The following is a 13,061-nucleotide window of genomic DNA, read 5'->3' on the forward strand; positions in this document are numbered from 1 at the left end:
GTCCTTGCGGAAGTGCTGTCAGCCATATTTGCGGAGGTGATGCAAGGAAAACCAGAATTCACAGATTGTTAAACAGATTGTTAAACTAATATTTTATTTCATGTATATTTTTGGTAATTAGTTAATTGTTAATATTAAAATTAATAGGATTTTTTTTTTTTAATTTTCATTATTAATTTCTAGAAAATTTTCATTTTGACATACCAAACTTATTTTTCATTCCATAATTTATTGTCGACAAATGTCACCAAATCATTTGTCATTCTTGACCAATAATGGATTCTTATACTTATTTCTTTTAAATAGTCATAATAGACAATGAAAATTGATACCAAAAAGAGCCTTAATCCCCAATGCCCATTAAATGAAATTGAAAATCCAAACCCAAACCGAAAAGTGAAAATGAAAATGAAATTTAAGGCAAATGGATGTGTTATTATAGAGATGGACCTTGAAAACAGTTGAAGAGATGGTCATCCTTGTTCAATGGTTCAGTCGTATACAGCTGGATAAGGAAGGTTATAGGGATATACATTTAAACATCATTGGAAATTAAATGGCTTTGCTTGATTGATGAAATATCAAAATTCTTCTTTGGAATTTTGAAAAAGAAAATTTTGATATTTCACCGTTCACTAATCTTTGGGCCCTTTTATAGAGTCGAAAGAGATGGCTAAAATTTTGATATTTCACCATTGCTCTAGTTATGTTTTTCTTCCTGTTCTCCAAAAAACTCATTAGTATGCTACAACAAAACAGAGGAACACATGAGATGTTAAGAAGCATAATGATGATCTCCTTCAACCTGTCATACATATCATCAACAAATGAAGTTCCAAAGCAGCGAATTTCATCAATTACAAAAGACAAGCCCAAGGGAGTATGAATCTGTTAGATCCAAGAGAAGTAAGTTCTTTAAGCAGAAAAATACGGATTCCATTACATGTACCTCCACTTTGGTTAGAAATCAGAGTGTAATATCTATAATACAAAGGATAAACATCTTACCTTGTCTAATTTGCATGACTCAAGCAAAGAAATACGTTTATCTTGATTCCAGATGATAGTATATCTTGATAATTCCAACCTAACCTTTCTTTCACCACAGCCGTTAACTCAACCAATTAATACCATTAGCATCTCCAGGGATGAAGAATCTTATTACAAATCCATTGGGCTAAAAATAAAAAAAAATAAAAAAACCCAACACATACACCAGTGCAGTACCCTATAGATATATACATCCAAATTCAAACATGGGTACCATAGTTGTCATGGCTCCCAGGCAAACCAAGTTGGTTGAGGTTCAAAAACTGAGGTGACAGCAACAAGGCGCTTATCCAAAGATAATGTGCCCTGATATCTAGCTGAAGCATTGAAGGCTGTTGGAGACATGCAACTCCAGGAATCTTGAGCTTCATCTTGATTCAGGGGCTCAAGATTGAAATGATTTAGCTGATCTGGCTCTGGTCCAAATGATTCTAAATCCCCAGCTCAAGACTTCTATCAGATAAACATTGCCAGCGGTAGTCTTCTCAAATGAAGCACTGAAGAGCCATGGCATGATTTACTCGACTATCTAATCTGGAAAGGACTGGAAAGTTTCAGGTCTCTTGCTTCTCAATTTAGAAAAATATTAGCTTTGGAGAAGCATAAATAGTGTGCTACAGAAACTTGATCCATGTAGGGATCAGGTGCTGAATAAAACTAGAGGGAGGAAATAACTTGCTATGCATAGTTTTTTTTTGTTTTTTTTGGTAAGAACTTGCTATGCATAGTTCATGTTCATAGAATCCTTGTATGCGGCAACTCCCTTTTCGATTGGTGTGATATAAAAACCCTAAGACTCAGAGAAAATTAATAACTAGTTATTTTGAATTTACCTAAAAAAATGAACCAATTATTTTGAAAAGAAGACGGTGCATATAAATCATAGAATCTAAATCATCTACCTACACGAAGAGGAAACCTTCCAAATCACATGGTTGAATTCATAACATATATCCAATCTAAACACATGATCCTCCTTTCTCGAAAAGTTCCAAAATTGTAGGAATCCAAATCTTCTCTCCCTCATGCAAAAGAAGATCTTATGTTTAGATTGAACAGTCTCATGCATGATATGTTAACCCACGGGTGAATTTACGGATTCTACAAAATTCCCAAAATTATTTAATTATTTAGATTACCAAGGTAAAATGGGTCATGCAAAAAATCAAACTGATAATTTTTTATTAATCCACCACTAGGATTCAATAAAAATTTTCCAATCACTAGAATTTCCCATGTAGCTGCAGCCTGAACATGCTAGGTGCCCTACATTGCGTATCTATAACCATTTAAATCATTTTGTATTACAATCCAGTAAAAATGTTCTACTGAATCATTTGGAGCCAACCCACCTCATTCTAAGTACTCATCCCTCGGTCACAACCTAAATCCATCAACATATGTTGACCGGCATTTTGAATAGATCAAACAATGCCTATAGGAGACATGGTTTCTAACATGAGATTACCAACACTGAATGTTCCTGACTGCAACCATCAATCCATATATAGCCAACATAGGGAAAAGCCTTATGATATATCGGAGCAATAATCTCAAATACGATTTGTATAGTACCATAAAAACTTTCACCCTGTGGCCCAAAGTTCACCAATATTACAAAGTTGGTATCACTGCAAGATGTGATGGGAAGAAAATGTAGAAAGATTATCTTCAGTACTTTACACTACATTTATATAGTTGTAAAACTCCAAGAACAGCAATACCTTGTATCAACTTGGCCGAGTTGATCTCTGTACAGTCTTGGACAAAACCACCATCTGGGATGCGCTGTTAAGCACACAGATGCAAAGGTTGCTAAACTCAGTAAAATTTTCTTATCCATTTGCAACAGGACAAAAAAGCAATCCTTTGTGGGTTCTTCAACCATGAATTTGAACAGTATTTTGCTCTTCCAATGTGTATGTACATGTTTGCTAGAATTAATAGTAGAAGTTACTGTCCTTATAGTTCAAAGCATCCTTGCAGAGCATCAACCAAACCTGCATTACTGATCTAGGAGGCTCTAGGTCTTTCTCTCGAAGTGCATTCCCAAGCAACTGTTGCATCTGATGCAACGGTGTCATCCAATACCTGCACATTCCACAACATGTCATACAACTGAAGGCAACATCCTATCAAGACAAATTAGGAGAATTTTCACCAATTTTATGACGTAGGCCTCGAAGGCCTGCTCATTTTGTATGTTATCAGAAAATCAAATGACTGCTCATTTGGTCACTTCCTAGATCTATTGATCTAATTATCATCAACTTTCATTCATGCATCACTCATAGTAAAAGCCTACCAGAAGGTTTTCCGTAGAACTCTCTGATTCGCCTTACTCCTCACATTCTTCCACATATAAAGACTAGTATGAACTTAAAAGTCAAAGACAACATACAGCCACTGCAATGCCCCTTGTACCACGTCCTGTTTTCCTTTGTGTCATAATATCCTGCAAGAAAACAGAGAACATTTGATACATTAAGCAGTATAAAGATGGAACAGCCTCATGCTAAAGCTTCAAATATACATGTCCCATTCGGTACCAATAGCCTCGACAAATTGCTACAAACACAAGTCTCAAAGAGAGTGTGTAGGTGATCTATTGTCTTTGTCAGCAGATCCTGCAGGGGTAGCATTCTGCTCCTAACATCTGATTCAACCACAGTCTCTTTCGAGTCTTGGATGATCTTTGAACTCTTGTCTGAGGATAAAAGGAAACAAATCACCATAATTAGAAAATAATAGATAATTGAACCAATTCTGGGTGGAAAGAAATGAAATGTGGTAATTTCCTGCAAGCTCAAACCATGCATGTGTGTGGACACTCAAAAAAATTAGGTATCTGTTTTACCTCATATGTATCATAAATACGATAATATTCCCTCTTACAAACAAGGTACAACCGTAACTTCACATAGTTATAAGCATGGTGAGACAAATAACACAGAACCAACTATAAAAACTTATCAGGATCCTAAAAACAAAGTTATTCATTTCTAGACATGTACATAGGCAATGGCACATTACGTCCAACATGGCAAAATTATGAAAATGAGTTTATGTATTATGTAGCCTAGAAGTTAAAAAATCTTCTCTAAGATCTACTTCCTAAGTAACTATCGTGGTTTCAACTAAGACAAGTTGATTCTAAAATTTTAAACAAAGAAACAGCAAGTTCCGTCAGGAGGGGATAAAAAAAACCCAGAAGTGAAGAAACAGTGTTGAAAATAAGTGTACAGCTCTTGAAAGGAGGATCTACATTCTCAGTAAGCTTCTCCACAACTGCTTGCATGTAATTTCTGAACTTGGCTCTCAGCATCATAGTCACTTCACTGGGGCGTTCTCCAGAGAGCATTTACAGCATCAGGGATTCAAGAACCCCAAGATTTCAATTGTGTCTCCATCCTAAAACGCAACACATCAAGCATCAACTTCATGATATTCAAAAAGGATTCCCAGCCGCAAGTTGATGCCAGTTTTTAAGGGCAGAAAATGCATATAATATGGGAGACTCTAGAATTCAAGATAGAATAGCTAACCTTGTCACGTACAGTACAACTGTTTACAGAACACTTAGCCAGTTTCTGAACATACTTGAGGCCAAATTTCTTAGGTGTCAAGAGTGTCTGATGTTAAAACATCAGCATGCCGCTTTCCAAAGTCTCCACCCTCAACTTCTCAACATCCGCTACTGCCTTTACACAATTAAATATTTGACAGATCAATAAATTCTTGCAATCTCACTTCCAACATAACGTAATCAAATGAGAATAACATACAGTATTCAAGCCGGATAAAGCATCTAATCTAGCATAGAATTGAAACATAAAAGAGATAATCAAACTCTCACTAATCAGTCTCCCTCTCTCTTCCCCTCTTTTTTGGTCCGTAATGGAAAAAGACAAAGTAAAGGAGGAAGCAAGTGAAGCAGAATTTGACCAGATTGGAAGGTCAAATCCACATGACTCATGCCCTTCAGATTTGTCATATTGTATAAATGAAGAGGAGAAAGATATTTGGACTTACATTTTCCAAAACAAAGGTATTTTCTGGCCATCGAAAAATGATGACCTCATATTCATTCATGGTCTCCTTCAACCTGTCATATATCATCAACAAATGGAGTCGTGGAGTGTTTGAGTATTTACACCTGAACATTTTATCTGCAAGGAAAATTTTTGAAGAGAACAGAGTAAATAAAAATATCTGGATAAGTTAATAGCTTCACATTTAAACTGTCCACAGAACAGTAATAAAATGCTTCCATACACATAATAAAACAGGAACAAAGAGTTCCAAAACAGGCCTATATTTTTGTGCAATTCTTCCAAATAGTAAGAAGGCACAAAAACTAAAACAGGATGATAAAAACTAAAACAGGCCGATATGTTTAGTGCCTGGATGAATTGCCTCAGAATCAAAGTGAATTTCATCAATTACAAAAGAAAAGCCCAAGAGAAGTAAATTCTTTAAGCAGAAAAATACCGATAGCATTACATGTACCTCCAGTTCGGTTAGAAGTCAAACTGTAATATTTATAATACAAAGGAAAAACATCTTACCTAATCTAACTTGCATGATCCAAGCAAGGAAAGACGCTTATCTTAATTCCAGATAATAATATACAAGTGGAACAACTCTTTTGCATCAACACCTCCTTTGACAGGACTGAAGGATAATTGTAAGAGAAGACGTCATGGAAAGGAATGACTGGTAAAGATTTGACTGAGCCTTCATATTGAGTAAAAGTCAAGAGTAAATACTTAATGTCCAGCTGGCAAGATCCCTTTGAAAAAATGCAGTTGCAATTACAAGATCTGCAACAGGAGGCAATGGGCCAGTCGGAGGCCATGCAACAAGGAATGCACGCAATCTATTGCAAGCACCACACTATATATGGAAGATGAAATATTTGGAGGTCTATAAAACTGCAAGAAAAGGTAAAAAAAGACATACATATTACAAACTCTTTTTGGTAATTGGTAAGTAAAAAGACAGTGTGGTGAAGAAAAGAAATTGCAAGTTGTAATCACCCGTTGATTGTACCCATGTTTTATTCCATAGGTCTTTCAAGTAACGGATCAACTGGATTTTCAATTCATGTAAGTGGCTTATCCTTTTGTATTTTTCACGAGTCATTGTGCATGTCAAATGACAAGATTCATCCTGTAGAAAAAAGAAATGGATTATATTCAAACGACAATAGAGCAAGTTGCATTCTTTTTCACCAACATTGTTACACGAAGATTTTCCCAATAAATAAATATAGGGGAAAAGATCCTCACAATGCCACTGTGATAACATGCCTTCTGATAGGCCCCTTATCTCTCGTGTGTATTCTGGCAAGCACAAGAAGAGGGCTGGATTTGGTGAGCAGCAGTTAAGGAAAGAAATCAGATCTCGACCTGAGAAGGAGAATGCTGAACAAAGAATACTCATCCAGCATTCAGACAACTCTGATAGTCAGACAAAAGCCAATGTATCTAACCTGCCAAGGAAGGGATCTTAATTATTACCAAACATTTTAGAGAAACCAGAGGTTAAGAAGCCATGATTTATTCGCACCCCCTCTGCTAAACTTTGATCCTACTCATCTTTGAATGAAAATCCAGTAGCCGATTCACAAGAAATGACAGAGAAGTACACTAATAGGAAGTAACATTTGTTGAAAAGACCTTAATTTATTTGGGAAATGCATCAGTTTGAAACAAAAAGGACCTCGTATGGAGGTGGATTCTTCAAAAACTAGGTAGAATGGAAGCTGGAGAGGGTAGGATTTGGAGTTTCATATGGTGAGTCAAGTTAGTAAAAGCTAAGTTACAGTAGCAGGTGCCATGTGGAGGGAGAATAATACCCAAGTTTGTACTTCAATATAAGAGAGGAATTCACCAATGTCTTAGAACAAATCAACCTCAATCGAGTTCAAGACTCCAACAATAAACAAATAAACAGCTAACACACACTGGATAGATTTTCCCGAGCATTGGTTGGAAATGAAAATTCAAAGGAAAGATATGATTAGAATGTAGAAGAAAACAAACCTGCAGCCTGGAATAGCATGAGCGATGTTACAGGGGATGGATTACATCCTCCAGAAAACGGCAGTCTTTTATCTCCAATTCTATTCCCTGTGAACGCAGCTCGTATATCATAAATTCTGAAGATTTCAATTTGGAGCATTCCCAAACAACCAGCTTCATGAGTGACGAGAGCTTCTCCAATCCGTTCGGCAGCATTTATAATTTCAAACAATTTGAAATGGTAAGCTCTTTCAATGATTTCATTTTTTGAATCCCCTCAGGTGGAGGCAGAAGCTAGGTTGTTGGATGTTTTGTTTTTTGGAGCTTTCAAGACAGCAAGTTGAAGCTCCGGTGCTGCAGGACACAGGCAGGCAAGCACAGAAACTCTTGGAGGGAGAAAGAATCCCGGTTCCAGCCGTGATGCCAGCCACAAGTACACAAATGCTCAGACTCTGGTGGGAAACAGGATTCCGGTTTCAGCAGCCACGGCACAGGGCACAAGCTTTCAAATACAAAAACTGTTGGTGGGATTAAGGTAACTGGTTCCAGCCCAGGTGATGGACACTAACTTAATTGTTACTCATGGATTGATGAACCTGGAACTCTCCACCTGCTCTGTCTTTATTCTTTTTTGGGTAAAGAATAACCTGCTCAGTCAAAAATTTCATAAAAATTAGTAGAAAGAGTGTCAGATTTGAGTTGCAACGACACATTGAATCAGAAAAAAGCTACCGCTCATCCAGCACTCAGACCAACAAGCCAACGCATTCAACCTGCCAAGGAAGGGATCTTAATTATTACCAAATATTTAGAGGATAAGAAGCGATGATTTATTCCCGTCCCCTCTGCTCAAGTTTGATCCTACTCATCTTTGAATGGAAGCCCGGTAACTGATTCACAAGAATTGACAGAGAAGGTACACTAATAAGAAGTATACTTGTTGAAAACACCATAATTTATTTGGGAAATGCAAGGGTTCGAAACAGAAAGGGCCTCGTATAGGAGAGGAGGATTCCTCAAAAAGGAGGTAGCAGGGGAAGCTGGAGAGGGTAGGATTTGGAGTTTCATATGGTGAGCCAAGTCCGCTAAAAGTTAACAGCAGCAGGTGTGCAGAGGGAAAATAATAGCCATGTTAGTACTCAACACCAGAGAAGAATTCGCCAATGTCTCAGAACAACTTAACCTCAATCAAGACTCCAACAATAAACAAACAAGTAAACTCTATGAAAAATTGTTAGGGGAGAAGAAATTAATAGTTAACTAACACTGACAGATTTTTCCAAGCGTCGGTTAAAAATGAAAATTCAAATGAAAGAAATGATTAGAATGTAGAAGAAAACAAACCTGTAGCCTGGAGTAGCATGGTCGATGTTACTGGGGATCAATTACGTCCTTCAGACAACCACAGTCTTTTATATTCAGTTTTCGTCTCCGCAGTCGCAGCTTTTTTTCTTCTGAAGATTTCAATTTGGGGCAACTCCAAATAACCAGCTTCTCAAGTGACCAGAGCTCCTCCAATCCGTCCGGCAGCGTTTCTAATTTCGAACAATTTGAAATGGTAAGCTCCTTCAACGATTTCATGTGTTGAATCCCCTGAGGCGGAGGCAGAAGCTCGACGAGCTCATGACATCCCCATATGGTCAACTTCTCAAGTGATGAGAGGCATCGCAGCCCGCTGGAGATATCTGCTAGACTGGCACAGTCGATCAACCAAAGTACCCGTAAGGATTTCATGTGTGGCAGGGCGTTGGGGATTGAAGCCAAGATACGGCATCTCTGAATGTACAGAGATTGAAGTGACGAGAGTCCTCCGAGAGTCGTCGGTAGAGCCTTTAGGTTACGACAATCACTTATTTCTAACCGTCTGAGGGTTTGGGACTTTCCCAGGCCATCAGGAAGAAGTGTCAATATTGGACAACCAGTTATATCCAACACACGAAGGGTTAAGGGATCCCCAATTTCCTCTGGTAATTTTTCCAAGTCATCACAGCCTTTTATCTTCAGAATCTCTAGTGATGTCAACTCCTGAAACCCTCCTGGCAAAGACATCAACCTTTTGCAGCTTGAAATTTCCAAAAATACAAGCGACGAGAGCTTTAACAGGGCGGTTGGTATAGATCTCAAGTCTGGACACTGCTCAATCTTCAGAGTCTTCAACGACTTCAATCCTTGAATTTCGTCCGGAAAAAAGATTAAGCAATCACATCCGCTGATCTCCAGTTTCTTAAGTGATGTAAGCATACCAATTCCCCTTGGAAGATCCCTTAAATTTGCACAAGCAGAAATAGTGAGTGTCTGCAGATTACTCCAGTGGCGCATCTCTTCTGATAAGAACTTGAGCTTAGGGCATCCACCGATCGAAAAGTGTTGCAGGGATTCGAGCTGTCTTGCGCCATCTAACAACTCTAGATTTGGACAATCTTGTATCTGCAAGTCCTGAAGCGACGAAAGGTTATTCATTAAAACCATTTGATTCCCGCAACTTTGTATATGCAATGACTTCAGTGACCACAGGAACAACGTCTCCTTTTCGGGCAAATTTGTGAGATGATCGCAGCTTTCGATCCGCAACTTTGCAAGACTAGGAAGATTGGCATGCGTGTGCTCTTCACGAACGACTTCTGATTGGCTCCCTCCAATTAGGGATTTCAGCTGATGACATCCCTTGAATTCTAAGAGCTCTAACTTCTCGAGACCCTTGATTCCAGCATACTCCAGATTTTCACAATATGAAATCTGTAGTTTTTGAAGGGATATCAAACCTGTCAAATCTAAAAACTTCACACGGAGACATGAGTAGATACAGAGTTCCCGTAACTTCGAGAGATGATTATCATTATCCAACCATTTAGGTAAACGGGTGCCACTGAAAAAAAGTATCCTCAGAAGCAACAGATTTTGATGAGGTTGGAGCTTCTCCAATACAACGTCTTGTTGTTCCTTGTCACCGCCAGTAGCTGATTCCCATTCCAATGTCAACTCTTGGAGCCTGCTTTTCTCATTCAATTTTGCCGCTTTAGCATCTTCTCCACCTTTCACATTGTTGAGGCCAATCAAACCCAAACTTCCACCGAGTTGCTGTAAACATCCCAGCTCTTCAATACCAGCAGTAGCAGCATTATCTTCTTTGGTAGCATCATTAATGTTGCCCATCCTGAACCAAGTTAGGGTTTGAAGATTGCTCAGTTGGCTTAAACCTCTTGGAAAGTTCAGCAGAGTTCTCTCAATTTCCAGATGCCTCAGGTTAATCAGTCTTGTCATTCCTTGAGGCAATCTCTGAAGTGATCTACAGTGTAACAGCTTGAGAGTTTGCAAATGGTAGAGTTTGCAAATGGAGTCGGGCAATGCTTTAAACCGACCGTAAGAAAGATCGAGATACCTCAAGTGCTTCAACCTATTCTCCCCAATAATTGAGAATGACGGGTACTCTTCTCTGACATGTGTACATTCTAGCACACGTAGATTTCTCAACCCCCCCTGAGTTGAAGATGATTTTGCCAAAAAAAGATGCCTAGATGGCAATGTTTCTGCAAAATCAACTAAGTTGTGTGTTATCTGGACTTCTAGTGGGTTCTTATCATTCAATTTGCCTTGTTGAAGGAAGCATCTTCTCCAGAGCAACTTAAAATATGTATTACCTACATCCTCCGCTAATGGTATTACATTGTCCCCTCCTCCTCCAGTAGTATTATTATCAGACATGGAAGACGATGTTACTGCTTCTTCCAACAAACCTTCAGCCATCCATATCTGAATAAATTTCTTCTTCTGAAATGTAGAACCCGAACCAAATGCCGAGCAACTATAGACAAAGCATCTTCTCAAATATGGCTCCATGTCATGGTAACAAGTCAACAATGCTGAATTAGGATGACTAGGTAGTTTCCAAGTATTAAGAACATTTTTCCACTCTTGTATGTTTGTCTTGAAGCTCATCATGGAAGCTAAAGTTTCTAATATCGTCAAACTATATCCGTATTCCTTAACTAGTTTCATCCCTATTTTTTCTAGCTCTTTACTCTTCCCATGTGTGCCTCCTACTCCCTCAAATGCTCTTATATTGAAAGCCTCCCATTTTTCTCCTAGTGCTGGTTCCTTTAAAAAATATGGAGCAAGTGTCCCGACCCTATCACTTGCAAGTGTACTGACCCTATCATGCTGATATTCATGTGCTGTTACAATAATTATCTTGCTCCCTGTGGAGCCAACTCTTAACAAAGTTATCAAATTATCCCATATTTCTGTATCTGGATCTACAAAATTTCTACAAGTACTACTATACAGTGCAAGTACAAACCTCTTACCACTCAAAACCTCTTCCAACATACGCTGTAAATTGTCCCAATTTTTTGAGTAATCTATGTTTCTTCCAAGTGACTGTTGAATTATTTCTTTTACAATACATTTCACATCAAAACTTGAAGCCACATCAACATGAATTGTCAGATCAAAATGTTCCTGTATTAATTCATGTTTGAAGAGGATCTCTATAATTGCTACTCCACCTAAAGGCCACATGAAATCCAACCATCCCAGTATGATGGGAATGACGAAGAACTTTTCTTGGTTGTTCGGATCAATCAACAGTCTAAAGAGCCTGCCTAAATCGTCCAAAACTGTTTCCTCAACATCAGACAGTGATGAGTCGGAATCATGGCTCTCAACCCCAGTACTACTCGTAGCATCGAGGGATTTCTTTTCAGGGTTAGACAGTGATGAGTCGGAATCATGGCTCTCAACCCCAGTACTACTCGTGCTCGGGTTTCTTTTCAGGGTTAGACAGTGATGAGTCGGAATCATGGCTCTCAACCCCAGTACTACTCGTAGCATCAAGGGATTTCTTTTCAGGGTCAGACAGTGATGAGTCAGTATCATGGTTCTCAACCCCAGTACTACTTGTAGCATCGAGGGATTTCATTTCTCCTTTCACCTCATCGATTGTATGTTGGAACTCCTTGATTCTAAGGGACATTTTGCTAAGGAATAAAGGCGGGTAGTGGAATGATAAGGAGGACTTAATGCTAACCTTTTTGGTCATCATGCAGTACATTTGGATCTCCTCCTTCTCCTCCTCCATTTGATGAATTCTCATGGCTTCATATGACAACTCATCTAACGCATTCTCAGCTTCGCGATAAAATCTTGTGAATTTTTCCCACAACTGCGACGCTTTTTCATCTCCTTTATTCAGCAAAACTATCCATTCTAGATCCATAAGCATTGTTTTGGCTTCTCTTACAATACCTTGAAGCTTTTTGTACTCATCCTGAATATCTCCTCGTCGTCCCAATGCCGTAGAGATCAACTCTTTACCAACTACATGATAATTTCTTATTGCAATTTTTCCTATATAAACAAGGAACAAAATAATTTGTTAAGATGAGTTTTGGTTGAATATTGGTTTGTTTATTGTTAAAACTACAAGATATGAATTCATCAAGAACTCAAGATATTAAGCAAATATAATTAAATTGCAGAAAATTATCGACAATGGAAGAGATTGAACAAGTCTTTAATTACCAACTTCATAATAACCTCTTAGAGCCATCCTTCCTGGGTGAACAAGAACAAGAAATTCAAAAGAAGACACAAGCTACAGCGCTCTCCCAGGCCAGACGATAAATGCATATATTTCAACCTTTCCTTGCAATGACACAAAGAAAGAATAAAGCTAAAGTAGCAGCAAGCAATTCTTGAAGTTTGGTTATAAGAAAAGAATAATTAAAAGTAAAGCACATTAAAGTAGCAGCAAGCAATTCTTAAAGTTTGGTTATAAGAAAAGAATAATTAAAGTAAAGCACATCAAAGTAGCAGCAAGCAATTCTTGAATTTTGGTTATAAGAAAAGAATAATTAAAGTAAAGCACATTCAAAGAAATGGCTTTCATTATTCTTTACTTGTCCGTGTAGTTAAAGAAGAGAATTGAATGTATCATGACTTGTTTTGCTAAAAGATATAAAGATACTTGATGGAGTAAATCAAGCA

The 13,061-nt window shown here is 38.0% G+C and overlaps 1 pseudogene across 1 annotated transcript; it reads right to left on the bottom strand.

Annotated features, from left to right (window-relative positions):
- Nucleotides 1-2,313: 2,313 nt before the first annotated feature.
- On the bottom strand, nucleotides 2,314-12,705 carry LOC149016455 (putative disease resistance protein RGA3; annotated as a pseudogene). The gene is made up of 12 exons (XR_016173342.1): nucleotides 12,597-12,705; nucleotides 8,421-12,422; nucleotides 7,098-7,849; nucleotides 6,342-6,544; nucleotides 6,090-6,222; nucleotides 5,619-5,984; nucleotides 5,083-5,219; nucleotides 4,596-4,751; nucleotides 4,316-4,461; nucleotides 3,600-3,757; nucleotides 3,356-3,505; nucleotides 2,314-3,141 (listed from the first exon to the last, which is right to left on the bottom strand). The product of XR_016173342.1 is annotated as a putative disease resistance protein RGA3 (transcript).
- Between the last annotated feature and the right edge of the window lie 356 nt (nucleotides 12,706-13,061).

Source organism: Hakea prostrata, chromosome 5, assembly GCF_041222555.1.
Source record: "Hakea prostrata isolate BN-2017 chromosome 5, UWA_Hpros_2, whole genome shotgun sequence".
In the NCBI taxonomy this organism is placed as follows: Eukaryota; Viridiplantae; Streptophyta; class Magnoliopsida; order Proteales; family Proteaceae; genus Hakea; species Hakea prostrata.